Source organism: Coffea eugenioides, chromosome 2, assembly GCF_003713205.1.
Source record: "Coffea eugenioides isolate CCC68of chromosome 2, Ceug_1.0, whole genome shotgun sequence".
NCBI classification, from domain to species: Eukaryota; Viridiplantae; Streptophyta; class Magnoliopsida; order Gentianales; family Rubiaceae; genus Coffea; species Coffea eugenioides.
Genome location: NC_040036.1, coordinates 51,733,939 through 51,755,914, shown reverse-complemented (window position 1 = coordinate 51,755,914; position 21,976 = coordinate 51,733,939).

Below are 21,976 nucleotides of genomic sequence, written 5' to 3'. Positions count from 1 at the left end.
GGGCAGTTAGCTACTGCCTCATATCCGGCCAAGAATCCGGCAGGTAATCCGGCCAGATTCCGGCCGGATTCTTATGTGTCCGGCACTGTTCATGTCGGCTCCGATTTTCGTTTCTTTTATTTTGTGATTTTGATTTGTTTGAGCGCGCTTTTATTTTCCCGGAACGTTTTAGATCGTGTTTACTGCATCGTTAGTCCTGGCGAGAGTTGGGCAGGCAGTCCACTAACCCCTTTGGTTCGCCATAGGGTGAGGTGGGGCTGTTACAGGTGGTATTAGAACCTAGGTTTGCATTGGCCTGGACGTGTTAGAAATGTCCGACTTGAGGGTTATTTATGATTATTTACCCTTTTGGTGTAGGATGGACAGACATAGTGGGCCTAGTGGTAGCCCTACTGGTGAGCGACCCCGTGGAGTGCTCCCGACGATTAAGTACCAGATTCGGTCAAGAGGGGCCGTCGTACGTTGGAGTCCGGCTAACCGCCTCCGACGTTGTGAGTGCCATCACACTTACGCCTACCCCAACACCGTCGTGTTGGCTGTGGTAGAGGAACGAAAGGAGTTGGCAAAGGAGAACGCTAGGTTTGAGGCCGAAGTGAACCAACTAAGGGCAGCTAGCGAGAAACAAGCCGAGCGAATCAAGGAGCTAGAGTACGACGTGATCGAATGTGAAGATAGGGTGGACGATCTTTGCGCCCAACTTGGAGAGGCACGTGAGCGTATGACTAAGAGAGCTAGGAAAGTTAGGGTTCGAGCCGAGTCGATCTTGAACCTTTGCGACGATTTGGTCGAGGAGGAGAGCGACGAGGCTTCGTGTTCGGGGGGCGAGACTGGAGGTGAATCCACCCCGTCGGGTGGGTCCACTAGCCCCGACGACGGACTGAGCCGTTATCCTTAGGGTTTTGGATGGTTTTGACTATTGTGTATAAGATGGATAGGGAATGGTAGACCTGAGAAAGAACTTTAGCTAGCCATTTTTGTATGTTTGGACTAGCGATGTATATACTACTGTTGATGATGCCGTTCCCTTGTGGATTGTCTTTGTTGTACTTGACTGACTGTTAATATGTGCCTTGTTTGACTTTGTTTTGGTGACTTTGTTTTGGAATGTGTATATGTTTTATTGTAAAAGCTTTTGGTTTCTTACGTACATGTATTGTTATTTTATTGTTCTAGTTACATTTGCCCAGATTGAATAGATTCGATGGAAGGCACCCGTAGTGGTCGGGGACGTGGGCGCGGGAGTAGGCAACCCACGTCGGATAGGGGCGCTGGGGAAACATCGTCTGGACCCAACCTTGAACCTAGGGTTGACCCTAACGTTCAAATAGCTGCTGCCATGCAGCAAATGACTAATTTATTGGCCCAAGTGGTGCAGCAACAGGGTCAAAACCCTAATTCTAACCCTGAAAACCCAGGCAACCACGTGGAGAGCGAAGACAGAGCTCTCGAAAGATTCCAAAAGTTTGCTCTATCCAAGTTCATTGGGGGGCCCGATCCAGATATAGCCGAAAGGTGGCTACAGAAAATAGTGGATATTTTTGCTGCCTTGCACTACACTGAAGAGAGGCAGGTGACCTTTGCCGTCTTTCAGTTAGAAGGGATGGCCCGTTCCTGGTGGAACGTCATTCGGCAGAAGTGGGAATGGGAGCAAACGCCCCGGACCTGGGTGAATTTCATGTGAGAGTTTAACGCTAAATTCTTCCCTCCTCTAGTCCAGGAACGGAAGGAAGATGAGTTTATCCGACTTCGCCAAGGGGCCCAGTCTGTAGCGGAATATGAGAGTCAGTTCACCCGCCTATCCAAATTTGCCCCCGAACTAATCGTGACCGAACAACGGCGGATAAGGCGCTTTATCCAAGGCCTGAACGTAGAAATTCAGAAGGATCTCGCGGTGGCCCAGATTAATGCTTTTAGCGAGGCCGTGGAGAAAGCCCAATGGGTGGAAAGCGCTAGGCTGCAGGTGAAGAACTTCCAGGCAAAGAAGCGAGGTTTTCCTGGGAGCAGTTCCGGGCAGGGGGAGAAGGGTGCCCCTCCCAAGTACGGACGGGGAGCCGGAGGTGAACGGCAGTCGGGAGTAGGCCGAGGAGTGCCGTCTAGAGGTGGCCAAGCTGGGCGAGGCCAAAGAGAAAATTTCCAGGGGGGCTCAGTTTCAGTATCTCGCGGTCCCTGTGGGCATTGTGGGAAGTCAAACCACACGGAAGATAATTGCTGGAGGAAGGAAGGGAAATGTTTACGCTGCGGGAGTGCAAACCACCAACTGGCCACTTGCCCGGTCCTAAAACAAGATGGAAGGGGAAGCCAACAACTGCCGAGGACCAATTCTGGACCAGCGAAGGAAGAAGGGACTAAACCTAAGGTCGCAGCTCGAGTGTACTCGTTAGAGTCTCAACAGGTCCCAGATTCCTCCGAGGTCGTAGAAGGTACGATCCCTATATTCCACCGCTTTGCAAAGGTTTTAGTAGATTCCGGTGCCATCCATTCCTTTGTTAACCCCAATTTCATGTGTGGCATTGACAAAAAACCTGCTAGTTTACCTTATGATTTAGAAGTTAGTACGCCTACGGGGGATCAACGTTTGGTTACTAGTATGGTTTATAAAGATTGTGAAGTTTGGGTAGGAGAGAGGAGATTGTTAGGGGATTTGATAAGCCTGTCCATGAAGGGGTATGATGTGATTTTGGGTATGGACTGGTTAGCCAGGTATAACGCCCAACTAGATTGTAAGAAGAAGGTGGTAGAATTTCGCATTCCTGGAGAGGCGACCCTAAGGTTGGATATAAGGGGCAGATTAGCCTCATCTGCTTTGATTTCTGGCATTCGGGCTAGAAAACTACTAAGTAGAGGGGCACAAGGATTTTTAGCCTTTCTAATCAATATCCCCACGGATAAATTGAAGGTAGAGGATGTGCACATAGTACGGGAATTTTCGGATATATTCCCTGATGAGTTAATAGCCCTACCTCCAGAGAGAGAGATCGAATTCATGATCGACCTGTTATCGGGAACCTCGCCTATCTCAAAAACTCCGTATCGGATGGCCCCTGCTGAACTTAAGGAGCTGAAATTACAATTACAAGACCTTTTGGAGCGGGGGTTCATTCAAGAGAGTGGGTCTCCTTGGGGAGCCCCTGTGTTGTTTGTGAAGAAGAAGGACGGGAGTCTGCGAATGTGTATAGACTACAGGGGCCTGAACAATGTCACGGTTAAAAATAGGTATCCACTGCCCCATATTGATGAGTTGTTCGACCAGTTGCAAGGAGCAGTGGTCTTCTCGAAACTGGACCTTCGCCAAGGGTAGTACCAGTTGTTAATCAGGAAGGAGGACATTCTGAAAATCGCTTTCAACTCGAGATACGGGCACTACGAGTTCGCAGTTATGCCCTTTGGACTGACCAATGCTCCTGCCGCCTTCATGGACTTAATGCATAGGATTTTTAAGCCCTACTTGGATCGATTTGTCATAGTCTTTATCGATGACATTCTGGTTTACTCCAAGACACGTGAGGAGCATGAGCAACATTTGAGAATCGTTTTGCATACCCTAAGGGAGCATCAGTTGTATGCTAAGTTCAGTAAGTGTGAATTTTGGTTAGAGAAAATCTCTTTCTTAGGGCACGTAATTTCCCAAGAAGGCATCTCGGTTGACCCGGTGAAAGTAGAGGCCGTGACTAATTGAAAGAGGCCAGAAAATTCCACAGAGATCCGTAGCTTTCTAGGGCTGGCTGGGTACTACCGGCGATTCATTAAAGACTTCTCTATGTTAGCCGGTCCTTTAACCGACTTGACAAAGAAACATGGTCGGTTCGTGTGGAATGCTCGATGTGAGACAAGTTTCCAAGAGTTAAAGAAACGATTGACCATGACTCCAGTTCTAGTCTTGCCTAACGGAGTAGACGGGTTTGCCGTTTATACCGATGCGTCGCGAGAAGGCCTGGGGTGCGTTTTAATGCAAAACCGGAATATGATATCTTTTGCTTCTAGAAAGTTGAAACTCCACGAGCAAAATTACCCGACCCACGATCTGGAGCTAGCCGCCATTGTTTTCGCTCTGAAAAAGTGGAGACACTACCTATATGGAGTGACCTTTGAGGTTTACTCAGACCACAAGAGTCTTAGATACCTCTTTTCGCAGAAGGAATTGAACATGAGGCAGCGACGGTGGATGAAATTTCTGGAGGATTACGACTGCACAATCAACTACCATCCGGGGAAGGCGAACGTGGTAGCCGATGCCTTAAGTCGCAAGGCTCAAGTAGCAGGGTTAATGATTAAAGAGTGGAATTTGTTAGAATCCGTTTGTGAGTGGAAACCCTGCCTTGGGAGTCATAAGGTGATTTTTGGTAATATTAAGGTAACATCCACGCTACTGGAACGCATTAAAGAAGCGCAAAAGGAGGATTCGATGGTGCAGAAGTGGGGAGGGAAGATGGAAAAAAGGGAATTGACCGACTTCAACTTTAGTCCTGAGGGTATTCTAAAATACCGAAACCGAGTGGTGGTGCCGAAAGATAAAGCATTAAAAATGGAGATCTTAGAGGAAGCTCATCGGTCCAAGTATACAATCCATCCGGGTAGTAGCAAGATATATCAGGACCTAAAAGGAACCTATTGGTGGGACAATATGAAGAAGGAAATCGCTCTGTACGTGCAGAAATGTCTCGTTTGCCAACAAGTTAAGGCGGAACATAAAAAACCATCAGGCTTACTACAACCTCTTGAGATACCTGAATGGAAGTGGGAAAACGTCACAATGGATTTCGTTTCAGGTTTGCCGCGAACGCAACATGGACACGATGCCGTGTGGGTGATCATCGATCGATTAACCAAGTCAGCCCATTTCTTGCCGGTAAACATGAAGTATTCCATGAACAAGTTGGCCCAGATGTACATGGACGAGATCGTCAGGTTACATGGCGTCCCTGTGAGCATTGTCTCCGATAGAAATCCCCGTTTCGTATCTCGGTTTTGGCAGAAATTCCAAGAGACTCTGGGGACTAAACTTAACTTAAGCACCACCTATCGCCCTCAACGGATAGACAATCGGAGCGAACAATCCAAACTCTCGAGGACATGTTAAGGACCTGCATTCTGGATTTTGGAGGTAACTGGGGTCAATACATGACCTTAGTGGAGTTTGCGTACAATAACAACTACCATTCGTCAATTCAAATGGCTCCATACGAGGCACTATATGGACGGAAATGCCGGTCACCGATCTACTGGGACGAGGTTGGCGAGAGGAAGGTGCTAGATCCAGCGACTATTCCATGGATGGAGGAGGCACGAGAAAAGGTCAAGTTAATACGACAAAGACTCCAAACAGCTTAAAGCCGACAAAAGAGCTACGCAGACAATCGAAGAAAAGACTTGGAGTTTGAAGTTGGGGACCATGTGTTTCTTAAAGTAACACCATTACGGAGCATCACGGCGGGTAGAGGAAAGAAGCTCCAACCGAGGTTCACTGGACCTTTCAAGATTCTCCAAAGGGTTGGTAAGGTAGCGTATCGCCTGGAACTACCGTCCAGTTTCTCTCGAATTCACGACGTCTTTCACGTCTCGATACTTAAGAAATACTATCCCGACCCATCCCATATCTTACAGCCAGAGGAAATCGAAATAGATGAATCGCTCACTTACGAAGAGAAACCTGTACAATTGCTTGACTGGAAAGTTAAAGAGCTGAGAAACAAGCAGATTCCGTTGATTAAGATACTGTGGTGGAATCATGGGGTAGAGGAAGCTACCTGGGAGGTAGAAGAAGAAATACGAAAGAAATACCCTGAACTTTTCGTGAGTCAAGGTGAGAAATTTCGAGGGCGAAATTCTTTTAAGGGGAAGAGAGTGTGAGAACCCGTAAATTTTCTCATTTTCTAGGTTTCATTGTGAGGCCCCAGTCCGTTCGTAAGCTGATATGAGGGTTATTCGTTAATCGGTGGGGTGGTTTCGGGTTTTTATCGCCCGCCTTTTATACATTTTTCTTTATTGGAAATTTCCCCAGATAATTTTTCTCAGTAAATATAGGTTTTAGATGAGTTTTCAAGTATCGGTTAGGTTTTGAGAAATTAAGAACGTATATCGGACGTGGGACCCACTAGTGCGAATAGTTCGGAAAAATTCGGCCAATAAGGTTAAGTTTCGGATACTGTGTGAAATTTATCGGGTGTTAAGAGATAAGTAGAGAGTGAAATTTGATTGATGTGAGAGGAAAAAGAAAGATAAGAATGCATTTAAGAGGTGACAAGTGTCACTCTCTTATTGGTTATACTTTATGATTTACTATTCATGTTTTTGACTTTTGACCAAAATGGTTAAATATCTTAAAAATTGCACAAAAATTACCATTTCTTACCTCCTCCATAGCCGGCCCTCTCTCTTGCCAAGAAGGAAGAAAACTTCTTCAAACTTCAAGCTTTCAACTAGCTCAAATCATCCAAACCAATTGCCTAAACTAGTTTCTACTCCATACAACCTTTCCATTTGGTGTTAGTGGTGAGTTTGGTGAAGTTTTTGGAAGAGCTAAGGTGGTCTACAACTCCTCTTCTCTTGTATACTAGGTAAGTGATGATTGAACATACTCCTACACCTAATGATGCTTAAGTTATGCTTAGTAGTGGCTAAAGTGATGATATTTGTGATTTATTTCTTGATTTGAAGTGATTTGGTGAAGTTTTTATATTTTTGAGGAATTTTCTGGTTTAATATGAATGTGATGTTGTGGTCATCTATGATGGTTGATAATGAGGGGGAATGACTCTAGTAGGTGTGAATTAGTGATAATTGCAACCAATTTTGGGTTTGGATTGAATTGTGGAAAGTTAGGGTTTTATCACCCCTTATTCTGTCCGGTTTTGGATCATAGGGTTAGAGGCCGAATTGGATTTTTCTTAAAACATGAAAGTTGTAGGTATTGATGTGTTTGAGGTGCCTGTAAAATTCAGGTCATTTGGATTAGTTTAGAGTGAGATATGTCGATTTTACTGTGGCTGTTCTGGGTTGATCAGGATGGCATAACTGCGTTTGTATTTGGCTATTTTGACTGGAATTACTTTAGATTTGGATGTTGGTGTCTTCTGATGAAATATAGAGGAATGTTTTAGCTACCATATGCCTTTGGAATCAATGCATTTGGACTTGTATAGATTGAGTTGGACTCATTACAGCATTATGTGATTTGCAAACCTATTTTGGTAATTCTGGTTTCGTATTTTGCATATTTGACCTAGTTGTGCTAGGATTTGGACTGAGTGGCCTTCTACATTGTTGTATCCCTGTTTCTCAGCTTCGAAACTCTATAAAGTTCGTCAAAATCCGAGTTCCGTAGCTCTAGTTATGATCGAAATAAGAATTCATGTCAGGACTGTTCTTATATCCGGACAGTTTACGACTGGAACTTTGGCTTCACATTTGACTGGGTTACAAGCTGTTTGGGCTTGCGACCAAAACACCAAACTTATAGCCCTATATCAGAGCTTTCTAACGCCCTTGGAAATTCATGAATCGGATTTATAAAACCTGAGATATAGCCGAGCAAACAAGGCCTGCCCGTGAAAATGACCATTTTCTGGTCAGATCTGTTTTGGTCCTGATGACCAATTTCCGTTCCGAATTTGGATTGCCGACCTTTATGAAAGTTGTTCCATTTGGAATGAACCATCTAACTGCCAATTTTCAGCTCTTTTGACCATGTGTAGCATGGACAACAGTTTGCACTCAAAACTGACCATTTGTGTATTGGCCAGATTTCGTAAGTGATTGTGTTTGGTTCATTTGGGACTGAAGCCTCCAGTTTCAGGTCTGGATGTCTTCATAACAGTTGTTGTTCATCCTTTAAGCTTCGATATGGCATCTCATACGCCTTAATCCAATATTCGTAGCTCAACTTATGAGTAAACTAGAAACGAGTGTCAAATCTGCCGTTTCCGCTAACGGCCATTTCCGTTTCCGTCCGTCATATTTACGTGCGCGCGTGTCATTTTTGCCGTTTTGCTTGTTTTAGGCACGATAGTAGCCGTTTGTGATATTATGTGACACAATCTTCTATGTCAGACGGTGGTGAGCTGGGCGGAACTGGTGGGGCCCACTACTAGCTGTTCATTTCGATCCGACTTCGTGTTTTTGCTATTTCAGATTCTGAGTAAGTATTCAGGCCAGTTTGGTGTGTTTTCTTTGCTATGTGTTTGAGATGTGTGAAAAGGGTACTTAGGCGAGGGTGTACTTTATCGCACTCGACCTAAACCCTAATTTGAATGTATAATTGTACTTGGCATATGTATATGAACCTTTTGGAACCAAAACCCTTGAGCTTGTGGCTCGGGGCGACTTTCGAGTAAAGTTTGTGAAGTTTGCAAAGTTTGTGAGTTCGTGGGCCCGATCTAAGACCTGTATGGACTATTCGAGCCGGTTAGGGCTTGGTCGAAGTCAGTCCAACTTAGTCTGAGGTCACCAAGTTTGTAGGTTCATGTTATGAACCAATTTTGTGAATCCGGTTCACCGAGAAGGTGACCAAGTTTGTGACCCGAGCTTGTGACTCAAGCTCAAGTTTGTGATTTCGTTCGCCCGGGCAAGTTTGTGAGGTGACTGGCCAGTGAGGGTGATAAGGTGTCGGTGGGTGTACAAGTGAAGTTCTACGGACCATTGAGTGTGGTCGACGGAGTGTCGGCAGGAGATCACGCATGGCATATAAATTGGCTTTGGAGCCACCTGTATCCTTATTATGTGATGTTACTTTTCTGCTTTTGCTTTACTCTTACTGTGTAACTGTTGTTACGTGAAATTTATGCTTTCGCCCCTGTTTACTTACTAAGCATATAGCTTACCCCTTTCCTTTTGTTTTCCTTAGCAGGGGCCGACGCGGGGACTTTTGGCTCGTATACTAGTATAGTTAGATTGGCTTGTAATAGTTGAACAGTTAGGATGTTTGTTTTTGTTTTGGTGGTTTGTATAAGGACCCTTCTTAGGGTCTATCTTCTGCTGGTTGTGGTTATAGTGTATTAGAGTGGTTTGACTCGAGACTTTTGAAGATGTAAATATAACTTTTGGGATTGTATATATTGTATATAGTGCTCTTTCGATTTATCTAGTTTTATTACTTTAAGTTTTGAGTCCTGGCGCGAGCTAGGCAGGCGGCCCGCCGATACCCTTGGGTTCGCCCTTGGGAGAAGTGGGGTCGTCACATTCATTCTATTTCATTGTATGCTTTTCTGCATTTTCTGTATTAGGAAAATTTTCTAGATAATTTTTATGAGTAAATATAGTTTTTAAATTATTTTTCTAGTATCGGTTAGTTTTTGAGAAATTAAGAGCGTATACCGGACGTGGGACCCGCTAGCGCGGAAAGTTCGGTAAAATTCAGCCAGTTAGGTTAAGTTTTGTATACCGGGATTATTTTACCAGGTGTTAAGAGATAATTAGAGGTGACCAAATGGAGTAGTGTGGGAGAGACAAAAGGGTAGCTTTGCATTAATGAGAGTGACAAGTGTCACTTGGTGATTCAATCTTGATTTTGACCACTATTCATCACTTTACCAATTAATCAAAATTGACCCAAAAATCATCTTCATTTGCAAGCTTCTTGGCCGGCCATCTTCAGGAGAAAAGAAAGGAAAAGCTCTCAACATTCTTGCTTCAATCTTGCTCAAGCTCCCAATCCAACCGATTAATCTTGAAATTTCTTCATAAAAACCCTTAGTTTAGTGATTGTAAGGTTGGTTGTGAAGTGGTTTGGAAGACCAAGGTGCTAAGTTGCCTCCTTTCTTTAGTTGATAAGGTGAGTAGCTAAGGAACCTCTCTTTTCTTCTTAATGATGTTCAATTAGTGGATTGTGTGAGTTAAAGAGCTAGTTTGAAGTGATATTTCATGACTTTTGGTTGAGATTGGTGGATTTTTCTATTTATTCATGATTTTTCTGTTTTTATATGCTTAATATTAGTTGACCATGGATGATGGTTGGGAATGGTTTAGAATGAAGTTATAGTGCGTAAATTGTGGCTATTTGCGGAAAATTTCCGTTTCGAAAGAAAAATTTCGAAATTAGGGTTTGTAATTGGGGATTTTCTAGGGTTTCCATATAGCACTTGAATTGGCTTTAATTAAAGACCTTTGGGACTCTAATAAGGTGTATTGAAGGGTTTATGACTTGTAGTGGCAATGGTGTTTGTGTTTGGAAAATATGGGGAAATACTTGTAGGTTGGAAACTTGGAATTTTAAGGGGAAATGCTGTCCGAATTAAGGGTTCTTGTGTTTATTGGATTTGGGGTGCTTTAGGAGGTTAAATGGTAACCCTAGGGTTGTCTCAACCTTTAGCACTAAGTGTTTTTACATTACTTGTAAGTTTTACGCTTTTACATTGATAATGTGTAGCTTGGATGTATGACTCGTAATCGAGTCTCATTGTGCTTGTTTGAATGTTTTAGGGCGTGATGGTGATTCAAGACACTCTTTGGGCGGAAGTGTATGAAATTTCATTTGCTTGCTTGGTGAGTGTACTACTCACTTGCTTGTTACTATGTGGCTTTGTTACACTTGAAATTGAGGCCTTGAATGTTTATTTGCACCATTGAAATGGATTAAAGCGAGGGTGTACTTGATCACTCTCACCCTTTATGTCCTATATGACTGTTTACTGTGTTAGTTGAATGGTATATGAATATACTGGATTTGGTGTCGTTTGGACGAGTATCCAACGGCCATTACTGTTACTATTGAGCTCAACCCCATTGGTGGTCGATTGAATCGAGCCGGCGAGGGCTTGGTCATGAAAATTAACGAGCCATGGGGACTGTTATATGGAATCTTGTAGTATGAGACTCTCGATTCCGGTATACTCGAGTATTACCAAATTTAAACTGTTTGGAGTTCGGGCCCGGTTGGGGTATGTGAGGTGGAAGGAATGGGAGTAAAGTGGAGTCTACGTTTGGTTACTCTTTGAACATTGACGGAGGGTCAATGAGGTACGATCAAGTATGCAAGCGAGGAAAGGGGCTCTTGAGAGCCGTCCGTAACCTTTTACCATTGTTATTGATATGTGACTTTATTTAGCTTCCTTATTGAATGATTTGGGATTGATCGACTCCATGCATAATTGAACTTCCTTGCTTGAGTGAAAGTATCTCACTGGGCGTAAGCTCACCCTATTACTTTTGTTTTCCTTACATGGGTTTGAAAACTTTTGAGAGGCTAGGACCTTTGGTTGCCGAGTTGAGCTTGAGTAAATACATTTTGAATAGCTTCTTAATGGGCAAAACCCTAAGTGCATGTTGATCCAACCTTTTCGTTTGAGTTGTATTTGCAAAACCATACATGTATAAGCTTGATGAATAACTTTTGTAGGTTATTTTGGCTTGTAACTACTGAATTTCAAGGTGTAAATGCTTGATTGATGTTTGGTTGGATTTCGGACAGATTCGGATTTCAAACGGTAAAAGAAAAATTTTTGACGGGAAAGGACAGGGTCGAAACCGGCCAGAAATTGGCCGGATTGCCCTGGGAAAAATTGAATCAGGGCAGTTAGCTATTGCCTCATATCCGGCCAAGAATCCGGCAGGTAATCCGGCCAGATTCCGGCCGGATTCTGACGTGTCCGGCACTGTTCATGTCGGCTCCGATTTTCGTTTCTTTTATTTTGTGATTTTGATTTGTTTGAGCGCGCTTTTATTTTCCTGGAACTTTTTAGATTGTGTTTACTGCATCGTTAGTTCTGGCGAGAGTTGGGCAGGCAGTCCGCTAGCCCCTTTGGTTCGCCTTAGGGTGAGGTGGGGCTATTACATCATCACTATCAGAAGATTCAATAAGCATGCCATCTTCTTTAAAACATTGTCTTCTTCACCAGTGCAAGTATGCAAAGGATTCTCCAGAACAACTTCAATTTCAACACCTTATCTGCTTAAGAGGCCTAGTTCATCATCTTCAACAATAGGCACAACAGTTCTTGTTTCATTCTGTTGCAATAATTCATCTAAAAAACTTGTATCTCCATTGAGCACATTTTCATCGTTCTCTTCCAAATCTGGTAGGTTCCACAAATGCCTATGTTGAACACGTTGTACAATTCGCCAATGTCTCCCCAACTTCGTATCACCAATATAGAAGACTTCACTACAAGAAATTCGGTCTTTTGTGACAACAAAAAGCCTTCATTGAAAGCCAAAGAGTCGTCATTATATGGATATAGTGACGACTTTTTCCGTTGTCACATGGTTATCACAGATTCTATGTCACAAATGGATCCATGTGACAACCTTTTAAAGGTCGTCACAAAATCTTGTTATTCAATAACGAGGAGAAAGTCGTCACTAACGATATCATTCTGTGATGACTTTTCTTGTCACATTTTCACGTATATTTTTGTCATAGATGTAGCAAAAGTCATCACAAATTTGAAGTCTACAGTGACGACCTGAACTTGTCACTATCAATCCTATTATTCAGTGACAAGAATAGTCGTCACTTAGTGAACTTGCATGTTGTGACAACCTTCGAAAGTTGTCACTGAACTTTGTTTTGAAAAGTTAAAATTAATCATTACAAATATAGCATTTCCATTAAATTATAGTAGAACATTCAATTTGACAAAAAGCAAAATTAATCTAGAATGAAGCCACAAATTCATATATATGGCCATAAACATCTGTAAATTCATCAAAATAGAAGTCAACCAAAAATATTGGATCCCAAAACCCACACAATCAGTTCAAGCACTAATGACCAATACATATCCTTCCCAAAAAATAGGGTACTAGATTTCTAAACTAAAACATAGATTGCACCACCAATGTCAGACTTCAACCACTCTATCATCATATCCAACAGACTTCTCATGATCAATATCAAGGTGGACTGCATTAAAAATAAAGTATTATATGCATTAGAATAGACTTTAGTCAAAAAATATGATATTACAACCTTACACTACTGAATTTGAATGAATAGTCATACAAAACAAGACTCCAACTACTGTCAACATGATAAGAAGTAAAAGAATCAATCAAAATAGAGTTTTATCCAATAAAGAGAACATTATTAATTATTTCCAAACAGCTTATTTGTTAGACATATATGCTTAGCCAACAAATTCGGAATATAAGCAAGTGACAGCATAAATTTGTTCATGCTTTGTTTGGTAACAACTTGGTAGAAGCGCACTATGATGAAACTAGTTGCCGAATTAATCTTTGTCCAGAACTCAGTGAAAGTTAATTCCTTGAAGGTTGACTGGATGATCCAATATTTTCACAGTGATCCATTTCATGAGTTAGAAGTCAAAGAGCAAGCTTCTATTATATATGTGTGAAGCAGCAATTTCTAATCTTGTTCTATATATTAAGAAACTTTACTGAGGTACATAATTGAATTAGGTAGTTGGGAAACTGTTCAGTGGATAGTTTGATGATATTAAGTGTCAAAGTGAATATCTGCAAATGCGATCATAACTATGGGAAAATCATTTGTAAAAACTGTGAATGTCATTTGGTTTTTAATATGAATACTTGCCTCTCTATTAGCAATTAGGGAAAAAAATAGCTAATATTGAGAATACATATATGAATGACTGTTTCGTTTGTTCAAATTCAATATATGTACTAATGGGCAGGGGCAGTAATACGATTATTAGTATAAAGTGTGCAAAGTTGCAGTAAAAGAAGTTAAAAAATAAATAAGCAAGGGAACAAACTAAACAGAATCTATAGTCAAATATACATAGAAAAGATTGGCAAACTAAAAATAAAGCGAAAACATGAATAATCAATTTCATAGGCTAAATTCGCTAGCGAACAACACAATGCATTTTTAGAAACACAGAACCAGCCACTGCATATTTGTAAAAAGAAGATGCCCAATGCAAAAAAAAAACAACATGGTATAGCAAAAATATAAATACGAAGCCTGAATAAATAACTAATCTTACAGAACTATAAGTAAGAGAGGTACCTAAAACTCAAGCCTCCACAAACCAAGAGCAACGACATTGAAAAAAAAGCAAGACAAACAATGAAAGTAACTAAAAAGTGCAATTTGGGTAAACAGATTCATTATCGAATAGCAGAGAAAATAAGGAGGCATGTTAACCATTCAACAAATCCAAAGTATTCAAATATAAAGTATATACCTGCAGACAATAAAAGAAGTAAAATGCAAGACATGTAAACTAGAAGAGAACCACAAGAAATATTCCACAATATTTTGGTAGCTGCTACAAGAAGTTACATGAAGGAAAACAAGTAGAAAAAGAGCAAGTGATTAAATACCGGCCTGAAGAAAGAATAGCAGTTGATAGTGCGTTAAACAGATTGTAAGAAACCAATGCAGCAAAACACGTACAACAGAGAAGCTAAACACACAGCTGAACAATAAAGCGTTATATATATATACATATATATATATATTTATATATATAAAGCCAAGAATCAGATAAATGTCCTAGAGTACTTTCAGAGGCATTACAACAAGCTACATGAGGGAAAATAAAAACCAAAAAAAAAAAGGACAAAGAATGAATACCTACATATAGCAATAACAGGTGTAGACAGTGCGATGAACAAAAATCAAGAAACCAGCAAACAAAAAAGAAGCTAAACTATAAACACCCAAATAATCTAGAGGCTGTGAGGACTCGAATTTTATCTTCTTACTTTTATATTATTTTAATGGCTTAATTAATTATTTATTCACCTGTTTACTCCAAATAATTTATTTCATTCATTTTAAAACCCATTGTATGCAAAAATGTCTCTTTTATATTTTTAAAACGTTCCGTTCGCGAATTTAATTTTTCTACGGCTCGTTTAGCGAGAAATAGCAAATACTCATTTTTCGAGGCAATATTCGATCCGAGAGTGCAATGATCTTGGAGATTTGAGGGCTCAGGTTTTCATTCTTAATTTGGTCATTTTATACGTTATCTGCCCTAGAGTTAGTTAATTATATTTTAGTGGCGTGAATTACCCTTAAGTTTGGCTTTATCGCTCGCGAATCGAAAGTTCGTGTAAATCGAGCCGGAACGGTTAAGTGGACATTTAAGAAACTTATACTGGACTACTAAGAGTGAATAATTATATTGTTAAAGGAACTACATTGGATGATTAATGCACTAGTATAACAAACGAGAGAGAAAACGGTGGTACGATACCCGCGCACGACACTATTAAGAGTTGACTTTTGAAGAGCTTTTGGCAAAAAATTCATTAAACTTCCAAAGGAAGATTCACTCAACACAAAAACCCTCTCTCTTCTCTCTATTAGTGTCAGCTGAACTCCTCAAGGAAGGAGAAGAGAAAGCTCTTCATCTATCTTGCTCATTCTTGCTCCAAATCACTTCTAACTTTGCATCCAACCTCAAAACCACTTGGAGATTAACCTTGACTTGGAGGAAAACTTCATCTTGCGGTTTTCTTGGGAGCTTTAGTGGTGAAAAATTTATGGTTTCTTCAAGAACAAAGAGGTAGCCATCATCAACTTTGAATCTCTCCATTTAATGGAAGATTTACGGTTGGTTGAGCAAGGGTTGAACCCTATGCATGTATCTAGGTAGCGGACTTGAGGAGTTTAAATTCTTGCTTTAATCTTTAGGTAGAGGTCTTGAGGTGGCCTATTGGTAGCTGGCTTGAAATGTAAATTGCTTGCTTTTGATTGTTATGTGTTTAGATGGAAAGAATACGGCTAGAAATGAAGAGAAAATCGAAGGAAAGTTGGTGCACGAAACTGGCCGAATCTGTCCTGTACTTGTCTTGCATGAATTTCGAAAATTTGTTGGTCATTGGACTGTGAAATTGTTTGATATATGTTGTGCATTTTGTGTAGAAATTTTCTACCAAAAATCATTTGAATTGGTTGTGCAAAACTTGAATTTTCGAAACTTGAAGAAATCTGAAAAACATGTTCTGGGCAGCTGAACAGTGCCCCTTTGATTTAACATATCTCTTTGTGAAAAATTCAAAATCAAGTACCGTTTGTGGCATTTGAAACTAGACATTTGTAGCTTTCCAACGGTATAAATTTTACCTTCTAGTTCGAACTGAGTGAACCGTAGTGATTCAATAAAATTGACTGTCCTGTTAATGTTATCTGTCAGAGAGGAATGGAGAGCTGCGTTTTGTGGCTCTGTTTTCTCTCACTTGTGAACTGATTCTGGAAATGATCTCTTCTGATGAAATGTAGCCTTTGGAATCTAGTTTCCAACTCCACCAACCATTCCCACTTTGAATTTGTATTGAGTGAGTTATGGCCTGATTTTGAAAGTGCGATAAAGCTGGAAATCTGGAAATCCCTTCCTTCTTGCTGGCCGACTGGTCTAGCTCGATGTGGGATGTTTTGTTTCGAAAATCTTGATGTCCATTTGCTTTTCAATCGCTTATTAAATATTTCTAGAACACTGGTTTCAAAAATGAACCAAATTGGAGTTGATTTCATGGTGCAAAATGTTTGAAAAAGAAAGAAAAGCAAGAAGACAGATTTGCTTTGAGAATTTCCTAAAATTTGGTGGTTTTGTTAACTCCCTTTCCGTACAAGTTTTTACGTGGAAATTGATAGTGAAGTAGTCCTTATATGGAAGTTTGAGTGTACCAAATTTGGTGATATTCTAAGACCATTTCGATACCCAACTGAAGTTCCAAAGTTTGCCTTTCAAATCTGGAAAATTTACCGAACCGCCCACAATTTTAACCGAATTTGAGCTACCATATCTTGACGCTTAGAACTCCAAACTTGGTTCCGTTTGTTTTGTTGGAAACCTTGATTGGAACTCTTAATGTGTTACAAACTTCAAGGGCTGATTCATTTTTTATGAGTTTTGCCAAATTTCCCAAGTTAGCCGAAAAACATGACTGAAACTGTCTCGCTTGTTCAGGACAGCCATTTTGGGCTAAAAATTGAATGTCTTCCTTTTAGAATTTTGAAAAAGTGTCTTCTAGGGACTTTTAGTACTTTAGATCTAGTTTCTAACGGTATGAAGTTTTCCAATTTTAGACCTACGGAGTGAAAGATTCGATTTTCCAAAGATTGTCGTGCAAAACCGAAATTTCTTGATTTCGTATGAAATGAGTTTTTGAGAACTCATTACTCCTTCTCGATTTTGATTGATTGTTTTCAACTTGATTTCATGGAGGAAATCAGTTTCTCTTGTATTATTAAACCCTCACTCTTGAATCTCGATTTTTGAGATATTGAGGTTTTTCGAAACATTGTATTAGTTTGAAAATGAACGTACATTCTTCCTTGTTTGGCAGGGAGTTTGTGAGTATTTATGAGTGATTATTAATTGTTATTTGCTCAGGCGCTCAAGAGGATCTTGAAGAGAATCACGGAGCCGACTACTAAAGGCCTTTTTGCACTTACTCCCTTATTTTGATTTGGTGAGTGTCAAGTGCATGTTAAATGCTTATGTGATTGAAATGTGAATTGTACAAGTGTTATACATGATATGTAAACTTGTCGAGACGAGTGTGTACTTTATCACTCTCGTTCTCCTTTAAATGATATTACAATTGAATTGTGCTATGTGAATTGATATTCGAATTGTGTGAAGTGAACTGTTATGTGAATTAAGTGAAGTGTTGCTATTGCAAACCATATTTGTGTTGTGATGTCGAGTGGAGTGAACCTCCTCGACTTATGTGTATACTCGTGGGGATGCCCTCGTCCTCTCTTTCTTTTAATTATGCGATTCTTGTTACTTGAATACATATGATCGGTAATTGTTCATAAACATGTTTAACTCGTAAGCCCTGAGCAGATGCATGTACCACACCAATCTGGGTGGGAGGTGCCCCTCATACCGTCTCAGTGCTATAATCGGTTCACTGAGCGATAGCATGTATCACACCAATTTGGGTGGGAGGTACCTCTCATGTCGACTCAAAACTCTAAACAAATAATCGGTTCTTTGAGCGATAGCATGTACCACACCGATTCGGGTGGGAGGTACCTCTCATGTCGACTGAGTACCATAAACAATTGTAATCGGTTCCCTGAGCGATAGTATGTATCACACCGATTCGGGTGGGAGGTACCTCTCATGTCGACTTAGAACCCTAAACCATTTTCAGTCGATTGGAACGATGTCTCATCGACCACTCATACGTGCTATAATCGGTTCTCTGAGCGGTAGCATGTACCACACCGATTCAGGTGGGAGGTACCTCTCATGTCGACTCAGAACCATAATCAAAGTATAAGTTTATTGGAGCGATGTCTCGTCGACCACTTATTTCTCTGAGCGGTAGCATGTACCACACCGATTCGGGTGGGAGGTACCTCTCATGTCGATTCAGAATATAAATAGAGTAAGTGAAGTTCTACAGAATTAAATACCGACCCGGTTGACGAAGTGTCACCACTTGGAGGTATTGGATCGAACTTGGGCAAAGCAATTGAAAATTAGCTCCTGAGAGCTCCTGTATCCTACTCAAGCGTGTTTAATTGTTAATCGTGAATTACTTGAATGTTATAGCTTTACTCCTCGTACAAGTGTTATTATTACTTGAACTACGTGTTTGCATGTTTTTCTTGGCCTCATTGAGCGTTAGCTCACCCCATTCCATTTGTTATTCCTTAACAGGAAAGCGACGTGAAGAAGTGATTGGAGGATACTAGTGAAGGATAGTCTTTTGTGTAGTTTGGTATGTTGTAACTGATCTTTGAGGAAATTGTGAGATTTGGAACTCGATGAAGTTGACTGAGATTTATATCCACGGATGTACTTGTGCTATGAAATATTATAGTCATGGTATTATTTTGGCATATTTAGATGAAATCATTGGAATTGATCTGTCTTTCATTTGAGGATTGAAGTGAGTCCTGGTGAGAGTTGGGCAGGCGGTCCGCTGAACCCTTCGGTTCGCCTTAGGGGGAGGTGGAGTCGTCACAAGTGGTATCAGAGTTTAGGTTTCAGATCTTTGTAGTGTATCCTAGGCTTAAAAGTTTAGGATGCTGGACTGTGGGATTTGATTGTGTATTACGTGCAATGTGATCTTGATGCTTGAGGTTGTAGCACCATTTTTGTTCACAAAATATTATAAGACTTTAATTTTCAAATTAGGTTGGAGGTGAGTCAAGATTAGGAAATTTAAATGGCCATTTGGTGAGTTTAAGGGTTAGGAACCTTGCTTTCTCTATTATTTTGCTTGCCGAAATTCAGGCAGAAAAGTTGAACCATTTGAACAATTATGGACTCCACTTTGAGCTTGAAAGTGAGACATCTTTTGCATTCTTTCTAGTTTGACTTGTTACCCTAGCTTGTATAGGAACTTTCACCTTGAATTTAGTAAGGAAACTTGTATTCATTAGAAGTTTTAGGTTAAGAATTTGGAAAGTAGTTTAGACTTTTGGATGGAATTTGGAGTTTATAATCATTTGAATGATGTGGTTTGGTATCGTTGATTCTTCTAGTTTTGTCCCTAACTAGACTTATAGTTTTCTTTTGATCCTGCCTAGGATAGTAGGGGTGTTGCTCGCCGTGAGGCCTTTTATATTTTGCCTACATGTACTCTTATATTTGTGGCACTTAGTTGCCTATGACCTGTATTTGATACTATTAACTCGTTGTATGTACATTGACATGTGACATGACTTCTATCTCATGCAAATAACTATGCTTTGATTTAAAAGTGTTCTTGCAATGTGCACATGTTTTTCAATTCATGCGCTTATACTTTTCACTTTTATTATGTGTTTAGAATCTTGCTAAATGGATCAGCGAGGACATGGATGGGGGCGTGGATGTGGGATTCGGCAACCCCGCACTCTCGAGAGAGGTGAGGGATCCGCGACTGGACCAAACCAAAATCCTAGAAACGAAGAGGGCGACCAAGTGGCTACGGCCATTAACCACATGACTGATATTCTCGAGCGCTTAGCTCAGCGCCAAGGACCTGAACCAGTCAACCAACCTAGGAACCAAGAGAGGGGTGAGGATAGAGCCCTAGAGCGATTCTTGAAGTTCGCTCCACCTAAGTTTCATGGAGGGTCTGATCCCGAGGTAACGGAAAATTGGTTTGAAAAGATGGTTGATATTTTTGCTGCTTTAGATTATACCGAGGAAAGACAAGTGAATTTTGCCGTTTTCCAATTTGAGGGGGCAGCACGCTCGTGGTGGAATGTTGTTAGTGCAAAGTGGGAAAGAGAACAAACCCCTTGGACTTGGGAAAACTTTGAGAGGGAGTTTAATGTCAAGTTCCTTCCGCCAATTATACAAGAAAAGAGGGAGGACGACTTTATTAAGTTGAAACAAGGATTATTAAGTGTGGCCGAGTATGAGGAGCAGTTCACCAAATTTTCCCTTAAGCTTGTAGTCACCGAACGGGAAAGGATAAGGAAGTTTATTCAGGGGTTAAATGTAGAAATCCAAAAATCCCTAGCAGCTGCCCAGATTACCACTTTTACGGATGCCTTGGATAAGGCACAGAGGGTAGAGAATGCTAAGTCTCAATCTAAGATTTTTCATGCTAGAAAGAGGGGTAACCCAAACGATACCCCTAAATAGTCCGAGAGGTCTACGCAACCCCTTAAAATGGGAAAAGGGGTTGGAGAAGTGAAGATGCCTGAAAAACCTAAAAAAACTCCATCAAGCGAAGCCCCGCCAAAAGGAAATCAGAGTAGGCGAGGTCAACAAAAGGGGAATTTCCAAGCTAGTCAAGCCGTTACTCCTCACATAACTGGTGGATACTGTGGCAAGATTAACCATACTGAGAGCAAGTGCTGGAGAAAGTAAGAAAAATGTCTGAGGTGCGGTAGTACCGAGCATAAGTTTTCGAATTGCCCTAGAGCTTCTAAGGGAAAAGGAAATTCTCAACAGCCTGCTAAATCTACTGCAAATCAGTCGAGTGCCGGAAGGAGTGATTAATGCTAGTGTTTGTAAGAGGGATCCAAGTAGTGGAAACTCTACGACTAAGGGTGGATCTGACTCCACTCGACAAATAAAGATTGTAGTTTTACCCTAACTCAGACTGGCACTCTTAAAGGTTGTAATTTTGTATAGGGGATGACATCCTTTTGTTGCATATTGCGACTTAACACGTTTTGATTTTGTTGTTTCCCCTTTTCTTTTGAAATGATTTGATGAACTTATTACAATTTAGTGTAACTATTATGATCTTTTATGACATATGAAAATCTACTTTGCTTGTAATTGATTTTATGATTTATATGTATATTTAATCTATTGCTCTACACCTCTAGACCTGTGATAATATTATGAACGGCACCTGAGAATAGTTAAGGTCAATTAGTGTGAGTTTTGAATGGGAGAAGTAGAAGTGATGAAAATTGGTCACGTGAGAAAAGGGCTGGTAAATATTTTAATCGAAAAGTGAAGGAGTTAAAACGCAAGAAAATGCCTCTAATGAAGGTTTTATAGAGAGATTATGGAATCGAGAAAGCAATTTGAGAAGTTGAAGAGGAGATCAAAAGAAGTATTTAGGGTTATTCATAGATCAAGGTATGAATTTCGAGGACGAAATTCTTTTAAGGGGGGAAGAATGTGAGGACTCGGATTTTATCTTCTTACTTTTATATTATTTTAATGGCTTTAATTATTTATTCACCCGTTTACTTCGAATAATTTATTTCATTCATTTTAAAATCCCATTGTATGAAAAAATGTGTCTTTTATATTTTTAAAATGTTCCGTTCGCGAATTTAATTTTTCTACAGCTCGTTTAGCGAGAAATAGCAAATACTCATTTTTCGAGGCAATATTCGATCCAAGAGTGCAATGATCTTGGAGATTTGAGGACTCAGGTTTTCATTCTTAATTTGGTCATTTTATACGTTATTTGCACTAGAGTTAGTTAATTATATTTTAGTGGCGTGAATTACCCTTAAGTTTGGCTTTATCGCTCGCGAATCGGAAGTTCACGTAAATCGAGCCGGAACGGTTAAGTGGAGATTTTAAAAATTTATACTGGACTACTAAGAGTGAATAAATATAGTGTTAAAGGAACTGCATTGGAGGATTAGTGCACTAGTATAACAAACGAGAGAGAA